Here is a 17,429-nt window from a genome sequence, read left to right as displayed (position 1 = left end):
CAAGTGGGAATAATTTACTTGGGTTTTCAGAAGACTTTTCCACATGTGAGCTATTAAAGAAGGTTGAAACTTATGAAATTAATGGCAAATTATCTCTCTGTTTCCTGGTTTATTTTTCCCCATTTTACTCCCTCCAGATGAAAGTAGTCATTCCATTCATGATTGTGTGTGAGATGATTTTTTGGGGCAAACTGGCTGCCACGTTCACCTTCAAAATACACAGTCACTATCACACTGTTTCTGCACATTCCATCCTGTGAAGTGCTTTGAGACATCTTCCTAATGTGAAAAACATGACTCTTTATTTCTTCCTTTTGTTCTCTTCCCTTTCTTCCTCAATTTTAATTTCACTCATTGTTGCTGGAACAGATAAGTCACTTCGCTTTTGCCTATAAAACAACATTCTATACTATATGCACTTGTATTATTTATTTCCAGAAAATCATCCTTTTTTGATTGGGTTATTGATTTTACGCTCTTGTGATTCAGTTGACACTCTTTCAAAGATGTATAGTCTTTCAGCAGCTTTCCTGGTACCCAAGGTATCCCCTCCTCATCCCAATTTTTTTCATCAGTTGGGTGTCTGACACACGCGGGAACCCATTATTGTGCTTAAGAGTATAAATGCTAGACTGAGAATTCCACATATATATACCATGGAAATTTCCCTGTGTTTGGAATGGAATGTGCAAAGAGGTAGACACTGCTTACTTTGTAGAGTATTAATCATGGATTAGGAAGAAAAAGGCTTGGGACCGCAGAGTGTGCATTAATATACTACTGGAGTTTAAATCCACATAGGTTTCAATGGGAGATAGTCCACATAGCTTCTAACCCAAAGTTACCCCCAAATTTAAATAAATTAAGTGGTTTCTCCTCCAGCCCCTGCACTGTCTCATGTGGTGTTCCTCAGGGTCAATCCTCAGTCCTCTTCTCTTCAACCTGTACATGTTCTCTCTTGCTGACATCATCTGTAGACATGTGGTCAACTTCCACATCTATGGGAATGAACCCAACTCTTTCTCTCTGCCTTCACCCTTGACTCCAGGATCACTGCTGCCCTGATAGACTCTGTCAGACATCAAGTCCTGGATGAGAGCCGACTTTCTATAATTGAACATCAGCCTTTAAGAATTCCTTCGATAATCATTATTATTAGTATCATTTTCCGACCAAATGAATCATGAAGCTGCTCATCGCAATGCTTTTAGTAGCTTTAGCCAGATCAAGATGTTTGAAACTGATATCTGGGATTCATTGACCGTATCTCCCTTAGATGACTGATACCAACCTGCCCGCTCTCTCTGTTCAGCAGGCTCCAGTCTGCCCCATGTCTCCTGCCCTACCATTGGCAGCCGGGTTTTCAGCCTTTCTGCCCCCACACTCTGGAACTCCATCCCATGGTCCCTTGGCCTCGCTTCCTCCCTTGCCTCCTTCAAGGCCGTTCTCAAGACCTTTCTCTTCGATCGTGCCTTTGACTGCCCTCCCACCTCTCTGCCTTCCCTCACTCCTACACCACCCCTCCCCCATGCTCAGGCCCTGACATCTGACTGTTCAATGCTTTGGGACGTGAAAGGAGCTCTATAAATGTAATTTTGTTGTTGTTGATATCTGTCTGTGTCATTGAAGTCGGGTCCAGGTTGTGACAGTCACAACAACAGAGACAGCCGCAGTTGTTGTGGAGCAAAGGACTGATGAGTTGGAGTGTGACCATTCGGATGTTGTGAATAGATATTTAAGAAACAACTTGATGCTTTAATTGTTTATACTAAAAACACTTCCCTTCATGCGGATAGCATCTCACAGCACTCCGGCCTGAAAAGTAAACAAATCCCACTAAACTGATGAACTGAATCCCAGGCTATCTAGGAAGACAGGCAGAAGAGCACTGACAGACATTATGAGGGAGACAATTCCCAGCAGATGGTTGGGTTCCAACAGACTGGAAGCAAGAAAATGTTCCCATGTTCAATAAAGGTGACATAACCATTGTTCATTGCTGTTTATTAGGCATTGTAGACACAGATAAGCTGTCATTTGGATCTACAATTCAAAATAACTCATTGTGTGAAGCACTTGGATGTGTTTAGATGTGTAAAGGTGCTACATCAAGTAAAGGCATTGATAAGTACGATCACCGGGTCTCCCACCATGAAAGATGGAAGAATTCCTCTACCCATCACCTGATACTTATCATATTAACAAAACTCAAATGCTCTTCTATATACATCCAGGTACCAAAACCCTCCTTCACTCCTCCAAACTGAGCAATCTGCCAGCATCACTTCAAACTGTCCTAGAACTCCACCATCAGGGATCACAATTAGATACTGCCTCACTGGTGAATTCAACCCAAATCTATTTTGTTAGCACTCCAGAGCATAGAGAGTTTGGTAAATTTCTTAAATGTTGTATTCATTTTAAATCTGGCTTCCTCTTCACAATTAGATACGGTTTTCCTCCCGCTCTCACCCGGTTACCTGCGGGTACCCAAGGATCCATCCTTGGCCCCCTCCTCTTTCTGATCTACATGCTCCCTCTTGGGGATGTCATCCGCAGACCTGGGGTACATTTCCACATCTACGCGGACGACACCCAACTCTATTTTTCCACCTCTCTTTGCGACCCCCAGTCCCCTGATGTCAGCCTGCCTGTCAGATCTCAGGGGCTGGATGAGCGCAAATTTTCTTCAGCTGAATGGTGACAAGACGGAAGTCATACTCTTTGGCTCTCATCAACGTTTAAAGTCTCACGGCTCTCCACCTACCGACCTCCCGCTAAAACTCTCCGGACCCGTACGCAACCTAGGCGTCAGATTCGACTCCCTATTATCCTTCCTCCCTCAGATCCGGTCCCTCACCAGCACTGCCTTCTTCCACCTCCGACGCATCACCCGTCTCCGCCAATACCTCACTCCAAAAGCCGTTGAAACACCAGTCCATGCTTTTGTCACCTCTCGACTGGACTATTCTGACGCCCTCCTCACCGGTCTCCCATCCACTACCATCATAAAATCCAGATCATTCAAAACTCTGCCGCCCGCATTCTTACCCGCACCAAACTCTGCTCCCCGATCACCCCAGTCCTTGCCAGACTGTACTGGCTGCCTATCCCAGAGAGGATCAACTTCAAGATCCTCACCCTTGTATTCAAATCCCTCCACTCCTCTGCACCCCCCCTACCTCTCTGAACTCCTCTCTCCTCAAAACAGTACCCGTTGACTTCGTTCCTCCGGGTCTGGCCTCCTCCTCGTCCCCCGAGTCCTCCACTCCTTGGTGGCCGTGTCTTCAGCCACTATGCGCCGAGTCTCTGGAATTCCCTTCCTCACTCCCTTCGCCTCGCCTCTTCCTATTTTCAGGTCTCTGCTGAAGACCTTTTTTTTCTACCGTGCCTTTGGTCACCTTCCTCCAAGGATTATTATTATTAAATCGAGACTCAAGTGGAATTTCTTCTCCAAGGCTACCAAAGAAAACATAGGGAACTATGGCATTCAGGGATGATTCCTCGTCTCTTTGTTGGAACATTAGGAATTGGATAATCCCTTTCCCAAACTTAACACCACAAAGAGTAAATAAATTTAAAAAAAAATAAATCCAGGTGCCGACCTTTATCAAATGGTCTTGTGGAGCCGTGACAAGGTTAGGTCTCCACCTGGGAAAAATCACTCTGGTGACAGATCATTTCCAACCAGTTGTCATCGAGCTAGGTAGGACCAGGGCATCCTTCCCCTGGCTCCAAAGATCAGAATGAGGAATGAACTAATCACAGAGGGCAGCTATTCACCCATACAAGAGGAAAGAGTTACAGAAAAGAGGAAATGAAAGTTGATAATCGTAGAGTGTTATCACTTTGGCAAACTTCAGCCTGGCCTATTAACCATGTGAGATGAGCACATTTCTGGGATTTGTGCAGGAAAACAAAATTGCCCCATTCGTGTTACAAGAGATAAGATCAGCTTAGCTCTCAATCTTGCACAACAGAACAACTCTGTACAAAAAGGCTGTCAAATAATTAAGTCAGCCTTGATCCTGTATCAAATACTATTCTTCTAATGGGCTGACATATTCCCTTTGGAAGGACTACAATTTGTTGTTTTTCTTAATGTGAGTACCATTGAGAGATCACACAATTGATTTATGTCTCACACACCAAGCATAATTAAACAATGTTTGCAAAATGAACATTCAACCCATGAATCATGCCCCCCAAGCCCCACCCCCNACCACCAGAACCACCATCTGCAGTGTTGGTGTGAGCATTATCTGTGTGTGCAGCTGTTATGGCTGCATTTATTTTTGAAGACTGCACAGCACTGTTTGACTTGATATCCTCATTGTCTTCTCCAGCTGAATGGTTCATGAACTCTCAAGATTTCCTGATGCTACTAGCACGGGAGCACTTCCAATACTCTCACATACAATCACATGAGTGGCTAATTTAGGCTGGTCTAGACATTGCTTCATCTCCAAACTGTTGACGTCAGCATTTAGGATTTTTGCAGACACGAGTGTAGAATACAATAGAGTGTTTGTGCTCTGCAGATTAAAATTCATCCTGGAAATACCACGTGAGACTGTTTACAGTTATGTGGCAAAGCACAAAGGGATCTATTTAAATAATTCATTTTCTCTGCCTGGAGGTATGGTAGATAATTTCACCCAAAACCAGGGAAATAAAAGATAAAGATTCTCTGTGCTACCTAATGTCATAAGAAGTCAAATGTGTTGTGCTACCTCAAATCCCTGCCGGCCCAGAACTTTCGAGCTGTGTTTGAGAATTGGGATCAGCAGCAGCAGGGGGAAGGCTGCAGGTCCCCATTCAGCTGAACAGCAGCTGGCTTGAAATGAACCTGTCAAACATGCCATCTAAGTTGTGGTGATTCAAGGTGGCACCTCTCCACAAAACTGCATTTGGATTGCAACCAATAAGGATATCTCCTCTCACTGAAAGCAATCCCTCTAGTTCTAAACTGAGGTTTCCCTGTAGTAACCAATTATATTGTACAGCTTCAATTCAGTCAAAAATTGCATGGAAAGTTAGTAGATACTTTAAAATAATCCTTCAGCTTCATCCTAAAATCAGGTTGAGATATTTTAAATGTTTTTCAAGTACGAATGTGTACCATTGATGGGTCAACCACAAACCTGCACTTTGCCATGTATCTCCTCTTAATATTTAGCTCTGTTTCCCAGCATTAGAATAATAATGATGCAATAATAATCTTTGCGTTTACTACAGTACCTTATCAAGATGGCTCAAAGCGTTTCACAGGATTTACTGCAAAATGTAGTAACTGTGTAGGGTTGACATCATATATTTATTGCTCTGGAAATAAACATAATTGCATGTTCCCCTGACTACATGAAACTTTGCACACCTTTAATCCCATTTTACAATGTTCTGCTAACTGTATGCAATAACTGCAGTTGTAATGTTAATTTGTTTTTGGCTTGTCTCTTAAAACATTTTGTTTCGAGTGAGCTGTTCAGGTGAGTTTCTCTCTACAGACATATCTTGCTGATGTTGTTGTTTCTTTGTGGCTCACTTAACATAACTTTCATTGCTGGGTCAGAAAGATGTAGGTTCAAGACCTATGTCAGGACTTCAGTGTCCAGTCTAAAATGACATTCCAGTGTCATGGTTAAAAGTTTGTCTTTTTGGATAAGTTAAACTAACATATTGTCTGCCTGTTCTCAAGAAGACATCCATTAATTCATGACATTATGCAAGTCGAGAAGGAAGTTTCTCCCAATATCTAAGACAACAATCCTGAATTGTCAGTCATTCACTTTGTCACTGGTCATGGGTCTTTGCTGATTGTAAGATGGCAACTGCAAATTCAAGGATTATTATGAAAAATAGCTGGTGTATTTGCCTTTAAAAAAACGACAACAACTTGCATTTATATAGTGCCCTTCATGTTGGGAGGCGTCCCAGAGCACTTAACAATAGTGGAGCCCGATGTTGAGCCAGCATGAAGAAAGGCATGGTTGAAGTAGAAGGTCTTCAAGTGCAGCCTGAAAATGGGGAAAGAGGCGGCAAAGTGAATGGATTGAGGAAGGGAGTTCCATAGCTTCGGGGCGTAGTGGCTGAAGGTACAACCGCCGATGGTGGAGCGGAGGATTCAAGGGACAAGGAGGAGGCCGGAGCCAGTAGAGCAGAGGCAATGGGTAGTGCTGTGAGGAGAAGTTCTAGAGAATGGGGGGAGCCAAGACGTGGAGGGATTTAAACACCAGAGGATCTTGAAGTCGATCTATTCTGTGACATGGAGCCAATGGAGTTTGGCAAGGACTTGGATAATTGGGGTGTGGAGTTAAGCGCCGGTGAGAATATGGGCATTGGAGTTTTGATGACTTGAATTTTGTGAATATTGGAGGAGGGGAGATCGGTGAGGAGGAAAATGGTCCCAGCCAGGGACTGGGTGGGTTCAGAGAGTTTTAAGGACAGATCAGGTAGGTTGAGGAGGTCGGAATTGCAGGACAGAAGACGTCGACGGAAGCCAAAGAGTATGGCTTCAGTCTTGGTGACATTTAGCTGTAAGAAATTTGTGCTCACCCAGGCCTTGATGTCTGTCAGGCAAGCTGACAGAACATCAGGGGACTGGGGGTTGCAGCTGGAGGAGGATAAGTAGAGTTGAGTGTCATCTGCATGCATGTGGAAGTTAACCCCGTGTCTGCTGATGACATCACCGAGAGGGAGCACATAGATGAGGAAGAGAAGGGGCCAAGGATGGAGCCTTGGAGTACCCCACAAGTGACCGGATGGGGGCAAGCAGAAAAACCATTTGCGGAAATGTAGTGCTGAGGTTTGTAGGTTAGGACTTAAACCAAACGAGCGTGTTCCCATTGAGGTGGATGATGGAGGACAGGTGGTGGAGGAAGATGGCGTGATCGAAATGTGTTGAACACAGCGGAAAGGTCCAGGAGGACGAGGAGGCAAAGGGAACCCTAGTCAAAGAACGTTACATCGTTTGTAACATTCACGAGCACTGTCTCTGTACTGTGGGTAGGGCGGAAACCAGGCTGAGGGGTTCGAGTAGTGATTGGAGAGAGAGGTGTGCGTGAAGTTGGTTGGCCACAATACGTTCCAAAGCTTTGGCCAGGAAGGGCAGGTATGAGATAGGGCTCAAGTGCATGAGATTGAAGGGATCAAGGGTAGGTTTTTTAAGGAGGAGAATGATGAGAAGGATTTTGAGGGGGAGTGGGACTGATGCTGAGGAGAGGTACTGATTAATAGTGTCTGCCAGCAGTGGCCAGAGGAGGGGGAGCTGGGTAATCAAATAGACACTTGACAGCGCTTTGAGACATTTTGGTGTGATCAGGCACTAGAAATAATGCCCTTTCTTTCAGAAGGGGGCACATATGGGACGGTCAATAGGGTAGATTTGGGGGAAGAGTGGGCTTAATGAACCAAAAGGCCTTACCTTATTCCATACTTTGCTATGCTTTCATTTTCTTTACCATTCAATGAAGGGAACAATGACTGTGCTTGTGTCATAACACCAAAAATCTCTTGCAAAATATCCCATGGAAAATATCACTAAAGTACATAGAAGCTTTGGTAATGGGTCAGACAAGTGAGGTGATCACAGATCTAAAGATATCAAGTTATGAAGACAGACTCGGGCAAATAGACTGAGAGAGACATGGAAAGAGTACTTAGAATAATGAAAGGTATGAGGAAAGCAGGTTAATTTGGTATCCAAAAGTAGGACAAGAGGACCTGAATAGAAATTTTACAAGGCTAGTGCTAGAGTTGAAGATACAAGATTTATTTCCCCACAGAATAGTAGGTATGGGGAATAGATGCCATGAAGCACAGTAGTTGATCCTGGATTCATTGATGCCTTTAATAGGAGCTGGATGAAAAGGAGCTCTGCTTGATTACCCAAAGCACACAATGAAGTTTTGAAGTCACAGGATGAACAGAAGTGTCAACAAGATAAACAATAGAGTGGTCAAATGAGTGATGGAAGATGTGATCTTCATGGGTATTTTCTCATTTCAGGTTTTTTATGCTCTTGTGAATTTCTAGCTGCATAAAATGTATTAGTTGCTTTCCTAATGATGATTCAGTGAGCTTATTCAGTGGGTGGATGAGTGTTGCAGATTGTAAGGTCCCACTGTGTGGCTCAGTTACTCACTGAACAAACTCACTGAATCAGCAGGAATGCTGAATATTAATGTGACTGATTCTTTCCTTTCTCTATGTTGAGTTAGGTTATTTCAACCAGGTGGCAGTAGAGGTGTTATAATAACCTCAGTGCCCCACGTAAGGGGGGAGAAATATCAGCCAAACTGGAATAGTGTCTGTTGGAGATGTCAAATGAGGACAGAATTAGACTCAGCTGTAATACTCTCTTGGTAAAATAACCTCCTGAAACTTGTTGTTAAGGCTCATCCATGAATCATGGCCAAATGGGCAAGATACCAGAAGATGTCTGGCATTTATTGGAATGGAAAAAAGATTCACGAGCCTTCAGGAAAGAGAAAATGGACATAGTGAAAATTATTCTAGTAAAAGAGATCAGGCTCTCACAGTTGAGATATATAATATTCATTAATAATAATAATCCTTCCATTTGATATTGTGCTTTTTCACATCATTGGACTATGTCAAAGTGCTTCACAGGATTTACTATGTATTTTGCAGCCAAACATCTGCAAAACACCTGTATTACTTATTAGATGGTTGGGTAACTTGGGATGGGCTAAAAACGTTTTTATAAAGACAATCATACTCATTTTGTTTGACGCTTGATTCACGATTTATCAGTAATAATAATAATAATAATCCTTGCATTTGATATAGCCTTTTCACGTCGGGAGGACATCCCAAAGCGCTTTACAGAACACACTGTAAAGTGAATTGACTGTATATTTGTGGGTGAACGCGGCAGCCAATTGCGTACAGCAATGTCCCACAAAGTCGAGATTGAAAATGACCAATTTTATTATTGTTTTTGGTTTTGGAGGGATTATTATTAGGCGTGTGGAGTAAGGAAACTTGCCCAAGGTTTCGCCCTGCCTGGAATTGAACTCCGGTCTCTCGCTTGCAAAGCGAGTGCTCTAACCACTGAGCTACAGGACTCCACTAGCAGTACTAGCAGGCGTTCAACTCTTGGTTTTGTGGCTGTCAATAGCAACTTGCAAATTTATATAACGCTCTTCACACAGGATAACATATCAGAGAGCTGTACAATGGGGAGGGGGTGGATGCCGAACAAGAAAGGAGAGGTGACTATAGGCACGGTTGAAGAGGTATATAAATGTACGTTGTTGTTCTTGTTGTTCATATTTTAAACATTGTACCATGGTTTTCATCCCTTGTGTGTGATGGGGAAGGAGTGGGCGAGGCGAAGGGGTTGATGGAGGGAGTTACAAAGTTTTGGGGCGTAGTGGCTGAAGACACAGCCGCCGATGGTGGAGTAGAGGATTCGGGGGACGCGGAGGAGGCCGGACCCAGTAGAGCGGAGGCAGCGGATACTGCTGTGGGGAGAGAGGTTAGAGAGATAGGGTTTCCACTCATTCAATATCCCCTTGTTATTAGCCTCCAGTGCCTCCCAGGTCCAAGATCAACTTAAAGATCCTTATCCTGATCTTCAAATACTTTCACAATCTTACTTTTGTGATTTCCTCCAACCTCAGTCTCTTGTCTGCTCCCTGACTTCAAAACCTTCTTAAAAAGATATCTCTTTGATTACACCTTTGGTTAACATTTTGAATTTTCTATTTTTCCTCCCTGCTGAGTGATTCCCATCATGTTTAGCAAAGGCTGGAAATCTTTCACCCTACTTAAACTACATAAGTGCAACTTGTTCTGCCTTCTCAGGATAGCCTCTGTTTTGTTTGAACAAACCACAACCTAACCTTAGTCAGAGGTAACTTGCTGGGGTATTAACGTTTTTTAATGGGAGGTTATAGTTCTGTAAATGGAAAAAGTTGCAGTACTTCAGCAAAAACAAATGTTTCAAAGAGACAAAAATGACAGTCTCATTGCAAGCAACTGAAATTATGCCATTTTCAATGTTTCAAAGAATCTTAAAAATACATGTTTTCCATCCTTTAGAAAAACATGGAAATAATCCAGAAACATGAAAAAAGACAACAATCTAAATGACGGGTAATGATTACAGCAATATAAAAAACAGGTGGAGCCATGGATCAATTGTTGCAACATAAAAGCATGGTTTTATGGCAGCCTGCAAGTTTCATGCCTGCGATTCGCAACGCGAGTACGATCCAGTCTCAGGTACGTCAAGAGGCCTGATGGGGAGGAAAACCAGACAGAGCTGCATCTCCGATTATCTTTGTGCATTCCCCATGCCTGGTTAAGAATAACATTACCAAAGAGAACAAGTAATTTGTTTTCCCCCCACCCCTGTTGGGATTTAATATGCATCTTAGATTTTATGTCAACTGGTGCTTTTCTACCGTGGCTTGGATTCTAAGGAGTAAATAAAAATAGAAATAGATAGAAATAGAAAAATTGTGTCCTGGCCAACAAACCCTCAGATAAAATTGGTCATTCACTAAACTGTTCTTTGTAGGGCACTGCTGTGCACAAATTGGCTGCTGTGTTTGCCTTCCAATAGTTACTACACGTTATGGTAAATCATGTGAAGCACTTTTGGAGATATTTCAGCTATTTGACAAGGAGTTATATCAAATTCAAGGATTATGTCTGAAATTGGCAACTCAGGTCTGTGTGGGGGGTGTGGGTGGAATCGAGGGCATAAATCAACATTCAGCAATGGTCAGCACAACTGCTATCTCAACACGTGTTACTGATGTACCTTCACTCACCCTTTCCCTACCTCAGTTCTTGTTCCGAAAGCAGATCTCCCATATGATTACCATCCCACTTGGTATTAGAGATCCAAATAATTTAGTATAGAATGGCCAGACTGGCTGTAATTACCTTTTGAGTCAAGTTTTATTTGTTCAGTGCATTGTTTTGTCGTGTATTGAACATGCTCATGAAAGTTTTTTTTTTGTATTTATGGCATGTTGGTTTATTTGTGTATTTAATGCACTGATTTCAGCTAAACATATATGTGATTATCAACAGAATGCTACGCGCAGTATCACAGGTTCAGCCTTGGTAAGGTTAAGCTGGTTTAACTCCAGCATTATCCCAGAAATATTCTGGGATCCTCATGCTTTGGCCATTGCCAACTTGCACCGAATATGTACAGAAATAAATAATCAGGGTGTGTCCCTCCAGGGAGAGACTGTACATTCCATTCTAGACACAGGGACATTCCACGTTGAGGTGACATGGACATACACACTCAAGCATGGTGTCGGATTTCAGCAAGTATGCCATTCCTGGCTGACCAAAAAAAGGAAAATGATAACTTCTCTCCCCCCCTCCCCACCCCCGGAATAAAACTGAGAATATCAGCCTTTGCTGTGTGATTGAACCACAGTTTGCTACAAATGGACTTCTGAGGTGTGATTGTGTCTCACATTAGTGAAAATTAAACTCCAATAAGTATAGTGACAGCCACCCCCTTCCCAACCAACTCCATGTCAGTGCCCTCAGAAGCAAGAAGGCTCAATCAGTTTAATAATCTGTGCAGTCACTGACCATTTCACATACAGAAGTGTTTTACCATCAGTTTATTGAAACATTTCAAAGACTTTTTTCAGTGTAGGTTGAAGCAGGTTTTAAATTTCCAGATCTTAAATAATTTGTCAGGTACTTTCTATGTACAGCAGAAATGGATTAACCAAGATTTGTTTCCCCGACAGCAACATATTTATCTCGAAATCGATACTAATGGCGAATACAAACAAAAACGAATCCCATAAAACAGCACATTTTGTACAAAAAAATATAAACAATGGACTACCTGGATTTTTTAATATGTTCTCACACCACGAAAAAAACATTAGTAGAAACACTGTTTTGTTTAATATTAAATGGAATCAGAAAGTAATGAGTTCAAAAATGGTTCAATATTGAATCCAATATGAAATAAGCTCTTCTACACACAAATTTACTCGGGACAACATAAGCCATTGGATACCGCCATTGCAGAAGTTATATGCCAGATGAGTCATATACCAACCTGTGGCCAAAAAGACATGTCCATCCAAATAAATATTTTCATATGTATCCTAAAAATAGAAAGAGCATTGGGTTTTGTGTGTGTGTGTCTCAAATTGGCATCTTAAATATTCATTTCGAATTAACGCTAAGTCAGTCTAAAAATGTAGGATTTAAAAGCAGGTCTTTAAATATTAACTGTTTGAATTGATATTATGTGAATACACAGTATATAGTGTACAGTACCAGGTTCCAAAGAAAGAAATGAAGACAGGGTGCACGGTTACAGTGACCTATATATGTGTGTGTATTGAAAATAAGCCAATCTATTATTTAGTTGACACTCAAATGTGTGTGTTTATTTGAATTAAACATTTTGTTGTCTTGTCTAATCTCCCAGGAGCCATCTGCACTTTCTTTCTTTCTCTGGATGTTCTTATTAACGCGCGCTACAGCGGAGTAAAGCTTAAGGAGCTTTTTTTGTGGAGAAGGGAGGCATCTGTTTAAATGGGGAAAAAACACAAGTGTTGGTGCTGTTGTCTATTATTTACACAGGTCAGATAAACAACCTTTGGATGTAAAAGATCTTCCAATCATTCCTTCTTCTTCCTTTTACACATGGCAGCTATCAGGGCGGCTCAGTCCCACAAAGCGAGAGATGGTGATGGAGATGGAGATGGGATGGAAAAGGCACCACGAACCAATTGTGAGTTTGATCGCCTCTTGCATCTGCCGGGAGATACTGCAGTTTGGGTTTGAATGGGAGACAAGACCGGAATGCTGGCCAGGAATCTCTAGCAAGTTCTGGGTCTTCAGAAAACGAGAGGGCGAGCAAACAAAAAGTCTCTTGAGGGAAGGGCTGAGCTGCCCATCATGAGTTCCATGATGGGGTTGTGTTGTGTTGGATATGGAGCTGCTGGCTTGTCTGTGCCGTCAAGTGCTGTGTCTAGCAGGAGAGGTAGAGGAGGGAGGTGCTGATGGTGAAGGGGAGAAGTAAGATGCTGCTGGAGTAGAGGCTGCTACCTCTGCTGGGTGTGGTAGAGTTGGTGGAGGTGGAGGGATTTGAGGTTTTCCCTGGGCTGGTGGTGGGGGTGTTGCCCCCATTGACAGCAGAGCTGGCGTTGCCGTTGGCAGTGACCTGGGAGGAGGTCTGGCTGGACCTGCTGCTGGTCTGAAACACACACACACACACACACACAAACAACCCCTCGTCAAATCAAATGCAAACAGCCGCCGAGCAGATGCCTAACAAAATCAACCCATCCGCTGCCCCGGTGCACACAGACGGTTTATATCAATGTTAATTGGATATCATATTCACTCGAGACCCCGAAACCAACGTACGAAGGTGTATATATATTCGGTGGACGAATGGGGAAAGTTGAAACTGGGAAGGGATCTGCTGCAAAACTGAGCGACTCGGCTCCCAAGCAGAAAGGTGGGGGGTGAAATATTTCAGAGAGAGACCCCCCCACCCCGACCTCCCCCCCCCCCCAGCCCTTAACATGGTGGTGCAGGAGCCGCTCTGCTCTCTCAGCACTGGGACTCCCACCCAAACTGGTCCATGTCACACAAGGGCTCCAATGTGAGACACAGGGAATCTCAATCGGTGGGGGGGGAGGGGTGTGGGGGGGGGGGGACCCTGTGTCCGGGACAGGACACTTTACAACAGGAGCCGTGTGTGGGGGGCAGACGGCCACCCCCCCCCCCCTCCCTCCCCCCCCCACCCCGCCCCGTCCCCATCAATTTCGGTTCTTCTCCAAAGAAGACCGAACTGAAACAACCGCCACCAAAAAAAAAAAGAAATACTATTTTTTTTGGGGGGGGGGGGGGGTCTATCACTACTCGTCCCTGGAAGTCGTTCAGGGGAAGAGAAGCCCCCAACGTCCTCGAAAGCCAAACCAATGGTTTTCCATCGGGTGCCATTTGCAGAGCCATGTCCTCGTTCAGCACCGGGGAGCACAGCAACAACACCACCAACACCAACACCACCACCACCAACACCAACACCACCACCACCAACACCAGAACACCACCACAACCCCAACACCACCACCACCAACAACACCACCACCAACGCCTGATATAACTGAAGCAAATATGTTCGTGGTCGCGAAAATCTTCTCCCCCCCCCCACAATTGCGCGCTCGGAACATTGTGCGTTATAACAGATTAATGGAATTACAACAGTGCTAACGTTAGTCCGGGTCTCACTCACTCACACACACACACACACACACAGTGTGGAGTCACAGACTGATGGGTGTAATACACCGTTACGTACCTCCTGCGCCTGTATTAAAAGAGCCACAGCAACAACTCCAAAAAACACCATCCACAGCTTAGTCATTTTGCTTTGGCTGAAAACGAGCTCTTTTTTTTTTTTTTGGCGTTGAGTTTCTTTTTTTTTCGTGAAACTAAAACCACCTCTTTTTTTTTGGGTGGGGGGGGGCTTTAAAAAAATTATTATTATTAATATAATAATAATAATAAAACGAGTGGCGGTTGCAGTTAATGAACAGGCTGCGGGGGTGGGGGGGTCCTCTGCAAAAGGGGAGGGGGGGGGGTGCAGGAGGCTGCTGATGTGGATTGAAATGAGAGCTTGCAAGGGTGGATGTGAAACTTTTATACCCAGAGTGTGCATGACGCGTTATAGCCGATCTCCACCCCCCCCCCCCCCCCTTTGCTGGAGTCCTGCCTACAGCGCGGTCACTCACTCACTCACTCACTCACTCCCCTGGAGGAAGCTGGACCAGCACTGCCCACACAGGCACCACCCCCCCCACACCCCCCACCCCCTGCTCCACAGATTTTATTTTATATTTTCTGTTAGAATAACTCCTTTTATTTATTTATTTGAAACTTCACTGGTCGCGATCGCTCCCTTGCCTTGCAATGACGACAAAACTGGAGGCACAGGTCTAATTGTCAGCCACAAAATTTCCTATCCATCGATTTTAGTGGAGGACTTGTCGTTTTCAAGCTGACCTGTGCACCCCGGGATATCAGTGAGCTTTGCTGAAGGGGGTGCATTTGGACTGAAGGTTGCAAAGTGTAAATGTGGCCGTGTGGTTGGCGATAGACAGGCAACAGGAAGAGGGGCGATGGGTGAGGATTCATATGCAATCTTGCCTTTTATGGGAAAAGCGATCACAAATGTTCTTGTCTTCACGATCACTTAATCGTGGACGCCCCCAATCCTTCGAACTCAGCATTGCTTCTGCTTGGCTCTGAAGTATCTGGTATTCTGCAAGGATGAGATGCAATGAGTTCGCCACAATGCGGATGGTCTGTCTGTGGCATCTTTTGAGTAATATGTGAAACTTGAGAGCAGAACATGTTTAGTTGCAGCTTCTGTTTTTTAAGCGCAGTGAACAGCAGATAAAACCCACCACCTGACTGGAGAGATATTGTATGAGTTGGCACCCAAGTGCAGACTCGTGATATATAATATAGTGGTAAACGTGAACAAGGTTTTTTTTACATTCAAACACAAAAGCACAAAGGGAATTATTTCACAGGCTTCACCGCGGCTTGTTCTAACTTGCAGCATGTTATGAACTAGATTCCTAGTTAATTTAACTTCTAATAATAATACGACTATTGCACTGAGTTGCTCTGCTAAGGTAACACATTGATTATTGCATTGTTTTCTTTATACTGATGGATTCCACAGAAAAGGCTCCACAAAACGGCCTTCGACCAATCAATGTGACATTGAGATTTTTGTTTTCCTGCGGCATGTTTTCATTTAAAAAAAAATTGACCAAGTTTGGTTTTCAACACATTTCATTCGACACATACAATTTAATCTGAATGGTTATGGGACAATAGAACAGGGGTGATATGGTGTTTCAGTCTATTCCAGTGAGTGTTAGAGGGAGGGTGGTTGAATTTATTTTTATTCTGAAAAAGAATCTGAACAGATCTATCACCTAAACATAGGGAAACCCATCACTATGCTTAGAGACTATCCAAACCATTTTGATGGGGAATCAATGAGAATGTGACACTGGAATTCTGTTCTGGGAGCGTTTCTCAGGCTTCATTTCCAGGCTCCATTCATGTTGAGGTTTGTAAAATATATGCCCAAGTGTCCACATTGTGGAATTGATCTGATCTGAACATTTATTTATTACTAGCCTTTGTTCAGAATAAGCAAACGGTATTCACTTTCCCCATTTATCAAGCCTGAAATTAACCTAGCAAACGTGACCTCTAGTGGAAAATTTGCATTGCATTTCATCCGCAGTTAGATGTTTACCCTCAGGTGGGAAACAGCGGCTCCCAGTGGCTGTTTCTCCAACCTGGAACTTGGGTCCAAAACATTTTTGACTTCAAATTTGGATAGGTTTATTCAGCCTTACAAGTCAATAACATGAGTAACATGCCTCAAACATATTCTCATTTGGGTCCAGGGTCCCTCTATTTTCACATATGTTTGCCACCAATTAATTAAAATGTTCCTGTGTCTGGAATAGAATGCACACTCTCTTCCGAAATGGACGCGCCCTGCGTACGTAATTCCTGAGAGTATTAGGCAAAGGTTAAGTGAGAGTCAAGGTTTGGGGAAACGTTTTTTAGCTAGCATTAGTCAAATTATATTTTGTGTGATGTCTCATTATCCACACTGCTTTTCAGTGTTGGGTTGGGATCAGTCTCATTTAGAACAGATAATTAGCTATTTGCTCTATAAACAATTGTATTTACAAATAGAGCAACAGCTTTCTCAATATTTGGCTTCTTTGCTTGAATCTCCAATATCCTAAAATAAATCCAGATTTGCGCTGATTTGTGGCTAATCCACCCCCCTCCCCACCACCATCACCCCACTCATCTTGATTTTCTGACACAAAGTACAGACCCTGAAAACAATTCACGTTTGTTCTATGAATAAAAACTTTCATGGTCCTTAGGGATCTTACTTTTCCATTTTAATAGTTCCCTCTAATTCCCCAACATTATTCTCAATGCTTTGTGCATTTGTATACAACAACAAACAACAAACAACAAAAATTACATTTGTATAGCATCTTTCACGTCGGTAGAACGTCCCAATTAATATTTGGGGTCAGACAGGTGTCTGACACACACGGAAACACATCACCATCTTAGAATATCTAAATCAGACTGAGATTTCCATGTATCCCACCTACACATGAAAATCCCAGAGATATATTGTTGTAATGGAATCCCCTGGAGGGATACATCCTGCTTACCTAATTCCGGAAACTATTAGGCACAAGTTGGCAAGAGCCAAGGCTTGGGGGCATTGAGGTACTGCTGCAGTCTGACCAGTTAAAACTACTTAGCTTGTCATTGATATCCTGCTACTTGTCCAGCTAGTACCCTGCCCATTAGGGATTTGGCTTGCA

The 17,429-nt window shown here is 43.3% G+C and overlaps 1 long non-coding RNA gene across 1 annotated transcript; it reads right to left on the bottom strand.

Annotated features, from left to right (window-relative positions):
- Positions 1 to 11,609: 11,609 nt before the first annotated feature.
- LOC103182201 lies at positions 11,610 to 14,580 on the bottom strand. Its single transcript, XR_488291.2, has 2 exons — positions 14,339 to 14,580; positions 11,610 to 13,225 (listed from the first exon to the last, which is right to left on the bottom strand). It is a non-coding gene; the product is annotated as an uncharacterized LOC103182201 (long non-coding RNA).
- Between the last annotated feature and the right edge of the window lie 2,849 nt (positions 14,581 to 17,429).

Source organism: Callorhinchus milii, unplaced genomic scaffold (assembly GCF_018977255.1).
Source record: "Callorhinchus milii isolate IMCB2004 unplaced genomic scaffold, IMCB_Cmil_1.0 Scaffold3, whole genome shotgun sequence".
Classification (NCBI taxonomy): domain Eukaryota; kingdom Metazoa; phylum Chordata; class Chondrichthyes; order Chimaeriformes; family Callorhinchidae; genus Callorhinchus; species Callorhinchus milii.
Note: the sequence above shows the minus strand (reverse complement) of the source record. Positions and strands in the feature narration are given on the sequence as shown.